The 7,482-nt window shown below is 33.1% G+C and overlaps 1 protein-coding gene across 1 annotated transcript in view; it reads left to right on the top strand.

The window, feature by feature from the left end:
* The first annotated feature begins 4,945 nt into the window (after positions 1-4,945).
* LOC128222255 (uncharacterized) overlaps positions 4,946-7,482 on the top strand; it is a 40,510-nt gene continuing 37,973 nt past the window's right edge. Inside the window, exon 1 of the mRNA XM_052931213.1 lies at positions 4,946-5,308. The gene's annotated coding sequence lies outside the window, so the exon portion shown is untranslated. The remainder of the gene's footprint in view (positions 5,309-7,482) is intronic.

Here is a 7,482-nt window from a genome sequence, read left to right as displayed (position 1 = left end):
GTCGTTGGTTTTCCCATACATTTCTTATAAACCATTGTGTGTACATCGAGAATTAAGGCATTATATGAGGCTCTATTATAGTTACAAACACACTGTTTTTTTATATCTAAAAACTAAATCCTACGTGGCACTGAGGCTTTAAACAAGCCATTCAAACTTGCGTTCAAAATATCCGGGTTTGTCATACACTTTTAGACCTGAGTTTAATGCATTTGTATTATAGCTGTGTTTATGTCAGATATCAAGTCTAGATAAACTTTCATTATATCAAAGCGCGATCTTTATCAGTGTCAGGTAAAATTGTTTTTGCGAAAACATAATACTTTACAGTCTTGTCATTCACAGCAAGAAAACTATCCACATTTCTTAAAATCGCATAAGGAAAACTATCAAGTTTCTTGAAATGATGTAAACATCTTTTGAATCGTCTTACAAAACAAGACGATTCATTGACGAGCCACGCTATCTACCACGCAGGTTTAAATTTCGATACAGTCAAAGGAGAAAAATAAGGTCATATGGTATTAACATGATTCGATTCATGTGTTTTGCAACACATTGTTTTGACTTTAAAGTGGTTCAAATGTGTTATAATTCCATAATCAGGTCCCTCTATACAAATACCAAGTAACTTTATTATCATCATCATCACTGCATTCTGCGCTTTGTGCATGTGTGTGTCTTAACATGGTTATTGTTTTATTGGGGTTTTTGACTGACCGCTAGTGTGTTCACTAAATACATGATTTACAATGAAAACTAACGTTCAGAACCTTTGCATTGAACACCTAACTGTTTTCAAAATACAGAGCAAGATTTCAGCCAATATGAAATTATTTGAATGAATGAAAATACATAATCAACAATGCCATTTGATTCATATCAATGATATTATGCATTATATATTGCGACCTTGCACTAAAATAAACAATTACCTTCTGTATGTCATTCATACCTGTTTAAAATGTTTGAAATATGGTGATTTGTTTTGGAAGATACCAAAGTTTGATATTTCTAAATGTGGAGGCCCAAGTCTGTATATATACTGAAGGTTAGATTACAGCCGAAATTTAAATACGTCTATAATGAGCTGACTACAGCATAAACTGTGTCAAACTATGATCTACATTTACTGTACTTGTATAGTTATCCTTTGCACCGTGTCTAGTGGATAGGTTTAAACGTACAAATGTATACCTCAACGAAAATTTTAATGAAGGGCATAATACCGGGACAATATACAACTTGAGTGTAATCTGACGCTTTTGAAGCACTTTACATCTGTTAAATGTTAATACCTCGTGAAAATAAGAACTACTGGGTTAAAATGGCATATGTTTTTGGGTGAACAAGTGTCAAATATTGATTTCATTCAAACCGTGTATTGTTCATATTGTTAAGGAAGACGGCGTAGTGTCGTTTAAGATTACTGTCGGAATCCGTTAACTGTATGTGATTGTATATCAGGCAAAAAAGGAAGTCACATAACTTTCACTTGAATATACTTGAAGGATCAATATGATTTATTACAACTGTAATTTTAAAGTAGATTCTCCAATACTTATTAACTTTAATCAATTAAGAAACTGCCCCATACTATTCTTAATGTGCAAGAAATCGAAACGGTTCCCACGAATATATTACATTATTCGAGAAGAAATACGACATGAACACGTTTTTCAGTTGGTGATGTTGTTGTTTGTGTGTGTGTTTGTTTTTTTGCGGGAGGAGGGACATGCGTTTCTTAAGTTTTCACATTGCAGAATATAAGACTATTAAAGATTAGTTTGTTTTTTAAAATCAAAAACAATATAAGTGGGTTTAAACTCCCTTAAACAGTCTGACCATTCATGTTCGTGTTAACAGATAAGGTAAGTCAGTCCTGTGTATCGTCTTACAATGAATAGAGTCTGCTTCTCTCAACTTTATTAACCCGTATACATGTCAATTTATACAGTAATATTAAACCTTCAACTGAACCCATCTTATCTCTATTACCAATACATACGGTTATACTTAAATGTGATATGAACAAAAATAGCGAAACAATCTAAATAATTTTGTAAAGTATTGCCTTTTTATATTCTCGGATAAAATAAAATCCAAGTAATTCATTGTGTCTATCTGCCCAACTTGTTGCTGAAAACATTTTAATGTTACGAATTTTCTTCAAAACATCACAATTAAAATCAAGCCTTCAACTCAACTCAACTCATCTTTATTATTCAACATATACGGCGATAAATTCAAATTTGTAAAGTTTTTCCCTATTATTTCGTGTCTTTGAAAGTTCATGTGTTGCTGTGTTCTCTACTGACGTCATGAAGCGTAGAAATAATAGCTCAATTTTGATGTTGAACGGTGTATTGCGTGTTTTAATACTATTATAATCAGCAAGATAGCAGGTTCACCTTTTTTCATTTGAAGTAAACAATGACCCAAACTACACTAAGACGAATGTTCAACATAAAATCGAAAGATAAACCAATACAAACATTGTTAGTGTGTTCACATTTTCAGATTCAGGAGATAGTTTTGTTAGACATACAATCATTTTCTAATAAAATTATTATTAAGAAAGGCTTTTCAACCTTGAATAAACACTGGGTTGCTTAGTTTTGTAAATACTGCATTGAAAATACCCAAAAATAAATCTTAAAAAGAGACACTAGTGTATTAGTCCATTTAACATTAAAAATGAGCAGATTTCAAGGCTATAATACACACATCATTTCAAAATTAGATTTTAAACACTTAAACTTTACGATTTGTAAACTAAGTAAAATTCAACTTATATTGAATTACTTTTTTGTACAAAAACAGGGTTATTATTTCTGTTATCATCATCTGATAGTTATGTAAATTACTTTGCAAAGCGTTCAAGCTCAGTAATTTTCTAATATTTGGTTTATAGGACGTGTATTTTGCATATCTTGCAATAGGATACCTAGTATGTGAAACTGCTACTGTTGACGGGCTCACTATGATAGACTAATAAACTCTTAAAGGGACTAGACACCAGATTATCCAAAATCGGCAAATTCAGTATTTCCCCAAAACAAGCCTAGACTTGTCAATATAAACTGGTATGAGGTCGATAATACATCACTTTACATGTTTCAAATTATATTTCAGCGCTGTCACAGCTGTGTTTATTTGTTTGATTAAATCGCAAAACAGTTTTAAACTTTATACTGTGTATATTTAGCATTTAGAAATCACGTGATAGGTACCGATACATATACCGACGTTATTTTTAAATTTAATGGTATTGTATTACGATAGACAAATTTCGAATTGGAAGTATATGCCTAAACTGCGAAAGATGCATGCTGTTATTATATTATTCTATGAGTATTGCTTTCATCTCGCGCGTTTATTGCTAGTGTAAATTTAATAAATGAACACACTATTGGTCGAGGATGTTTGGACTATTTGTTATTGATATATTAAGTTAGGATAATAAAGTCAACAAATGTCCATTATCTTCATAATAACCGTTAGTTATCTATTCCCCTCGGTTTCTCTTCAAGATTTATTTAAGACTCGTCGGCATTCTTTCAAATTCATCTCTGCTATGTTTTCCTAGATTAGGCCTTTAACCAGGTTTTAAACGATGAGGTGAATAAACAAAATAGGGGACCAGCACTGATACACTTATTACAGAGAGCATAAATCAGCTATAATAACTAATTAACGATTACAGTAGGTAACCCCCAATCTAAAATCATTCAAGTGAACATGAGTTAATGTCTATAGATTGACACAGACATGCAATGCTCGTCAATATTTTGCCCCCTCTGACTTCGAGACGTGGATCAGCCCTGTCTTGCTGGTTGTTCATTGGAGATCTAGTTTTACCATGACTATTTTCAGGACTCTATGGGCACCTACTAAATGGAGTGGTACACAGACCGATTTGAAGGAATGCATTTCCTTTTTTGCAGTTTTTCCCTTTATTTTTGAGCAAATACCTCTTCAAAAGAATAAGCTACTCGTTTATGGATTTTCGCATGTCTGTGAGATTGCAGCTTTAAGGTTTGAAAACTAAAATTGGTAACGACTGTTAAGGTTACATATCACGGTCAAAAATCTTCAATTCGGAGTTCACTACTGAGAGTACATCTAACAGTCAGATATACGGCTATATGTAATGGTGAGGAAACTCCGGAGGTTATCCCTTAATGCTACTTGTTGCATGTTAGATAATGAATTACCTAATAATGTTTTTTTAAACAATTGAACTGTTCAAATTTAAATATGAAGAACATGTACAGCCTATTTCCGTTGTATTGTATCGAATTCATTATAGAATACTGATTTTAGCAAAATTTCCTACGCGAAAATGTCTGTCGAAATGTCTGATGTATTATCATCTTGGTCAGTCATCTCTCTGTTATGGTCAATTTTAGGAATAAATATCGGCATATCCTTTTAGAGTAATGAAGGATTTTGTACATACAATTTGGTAGTTTACCTAAAATTCTCAATGCCACACTATATAAGACGGCGTGTTTATAAACCCCTATTCCACCGATAATGCTGGTTATAAAATGCAACTGGTCTCCCTAATCCTGTATAGATCACACTCATAATATTGTCATTGTATACCCGCAACATCTTTGTTATAAATCTTCCCTAGCAAATTATTAACACCTATTAAGTGTTTTGTGTTTGTATATGTAAACTCATATTTGCTTTAACCCCCTTATTAAATATCATTAAATGCAGATATGCTCATATTTACGCTAAACCATAAGTTTCGCGAGTCATTGAAATATTAATAGCCATTAGTTATTCAAACACAGACACTATACGAACAGTTTAAATGTTATGTATATGTTGGAATAAACAAACCGTATCAAGATTATACCACACCAGAATAGACGAATTGTATAGCAAATATGCGTTTAATGTGCGAAAACATGCTGCAAAGAAGGTTCTGAAAAGAATATTCACCGGAGGAAACTGCATCTAATTTGTCACCCGATAGGCTATATCATAGTTTGCTGTAAACGTATGGTTAGAGTAAACCCTGAATATTTAGACAAACAAAATCACTTATACTTGACGCGGAGCCGGATTCATTCGCATTGTGCTACTTTATGAAAAGTGAAATGGAACTTGTGATTCTCTTTTAAAGGATTCAAGTGGACAGATACGCAAATGCTGCTTGTAGTGTTTTGTATGTGTTTTTATTTATAGTAAGAAAGATTATCAGTATCACAAACATGTAAAACACAGCTTCTATTGAAACTGCTTTGAGGTGTTTTGTGAGGAAGACATTATGGATATATTCCGCGCTTAAGTAAGTTGACCATTACTTTTGTAACTCATTTATATCTGTCAGTTTAATCAGTTGGAAATAAATAACAAAATGACGCGACGTGAATACGATAAAAAAAAAAGTGAGACGAAAAAGGACTCCCTCATTAAGATCTCAAATAGTTTGTACAGCCTTTGAAGGAACTTGGATAATTGCACAATGAAATCCGTTTTTTATATTGCATACCATAACCTTTGTGCGTCATTTGCACAGCATTTCGGATTCAAGAAATATATTAATACTCTTTTTTGGCTTACACATACGGGAATGTCATAGACAGAACTAACTTAATTTCTTTATGTAAAATATATTCTCTTATGAAGGGTGGAACAGGGATGGGGGCAATCACCTTAAAAACAGGATTTGTTTGCTTGGTGCTATTCCAGATGCCGCAGTATGGAACGGATTCCAACAAGCAAATATAAACGTCAATCATACTGATTTATGCATACACGTTTGTTCACAAATGAGTCGTTAATAGCCAAAAACATACGAATAATACATAAGAGCGACACAAACCCCTGTATTACATTTAAACCTGTATTGCAAGTTTCCTAAAAAAACAACCTTTATGCCATTATACAGATTGACAATGGAACGTTATCTCTAAAAGAAAAACCAAATCTATAACACAATCTATAAATAATTGGGCTTCTTTTTTCTGGCCTGTTTTGTGTTACTTTTGTTTTATCTAGCCATGTAGGATATGTAAGTTTCATTTTCTGGCCCGTTTGGTGTGACTATTCATTTATATATCCCTGTAGGGTATGTAAGTTTCATTTTCTGGCCCGTTTGGTGAAGCTTTTGTTTTATCTAGCCATGTAGGGTATGTAAACTTTATTTCATTGGCCGTTTCGTCAAGCTGTTGTTTTATCTAGCCGTGTAGGGTATGTAGGCTTCATTTCCTGGCCCGTTTGGTGTAACCATTGTTTTATCTAGCCATATAGGGCATATAAGCTTCATTTTCTGGCCCGTTTGGTGTAACTATTGTTTTATCTAGCCATGTAGGTTATGTAAGCTTTATAGCCATGTCCGTTTAGAGTAACTATAGTTTTATCTAGTCCTGTAGGGAATTAGCTTTATTGCCTGGCCCATTTTGGGTAACTATTGTTTTATCTTGTCATGTAGTGTATGTAAGCTTCATAGCTTGGCCCGTTTTGTGTAACTATAGTTTTATCTAGTCATGTAGGGAGTAAGCTTCATTCCCTGGCCCGTTTTGTGTAACTATAGTTTTATCTTGTCATGTAGGGAGTAAGCTTCATTCCCTGGCCCGTTTTGTGTAACTATAGTTTTATCTAGTCATGTATGGAATAAGCTTCATTCCCCGGCCCGTTAAGTGTTACAATTGTTTTATCTAGCCATGAAGGGTTAGGGTTAGGGTTAGCTTTTCGCATAAATATTAGTAAGCGTCATTTCCTGGCCCGTTTAAAGTAGCTATCGTTTAATGTAGTCATGTAGGGTACGTAACCTTACAGCTGCAATACAACTATGACCCTGTTTTACGTATAAGACATCAAAATGCAAAAAGAACTCTATTTTCATAGCCCATGCTTTTGACAATTATTATGCTTGTACATATCATGTAATGGAATATTACCTTCATTTTTAATTTGAATTAACTATCTTAATATTATATCAGATGCTATCCGCGATAAGATTTTTTTAAATAACAATTGCTTTCATTGAAGCCAATAAACACCTTTCTAGTGTCAAATTGCAAGTGCAAACTATAATTAGCTAGTTTTTTATTCTGCCTTCACATATTATGACAGCCTTTTTTGTACAAGGTCATCGGTTGTTCTGATTTTTGTAATAATATTTATTTTAACCGATTAGAAATGTTGATATGTGATAATTATCAGTACGTTTAATTGCTGAATGTTTAATATCTATGTAAGAATGTAAAATCATTCAAACACGCGAATATTTTTCGATGTTCCACCTCCATCATTAGGTAAACAAATTATAAAAAAAATGAAGTCAACATCTTAATGATACTAGTCCTTTTTAAAATGTTTATGTTTAAGTTACGTTTCTGCTACAAAAAATGCCCGCTATGGTTACGGTTAGTGTACATAAGCTTGTTTAGATGCGTTTAATATTGGAACAAGCATAGCGTGCAAAATCGCACAGCTGTGCGGTATCAAATTATATCC

The sequence above is a fragment of the Mya arenaria genome, chromosome 16, assembly GCF_026914265.1.
Source record: "Mya arenaria isolate MELC-2E11 chromosome 16, ASM2691426v1".
NCBI lineage: Eukaryota > Metazoa > Mollusca > Bivalvia > Myida > Myidae > Mya > Mya arenaria.
Note: the sequence above shows the minus strand (reverse complement) of the source record. Positions and strands in the feature narration are given on the sequence as shown.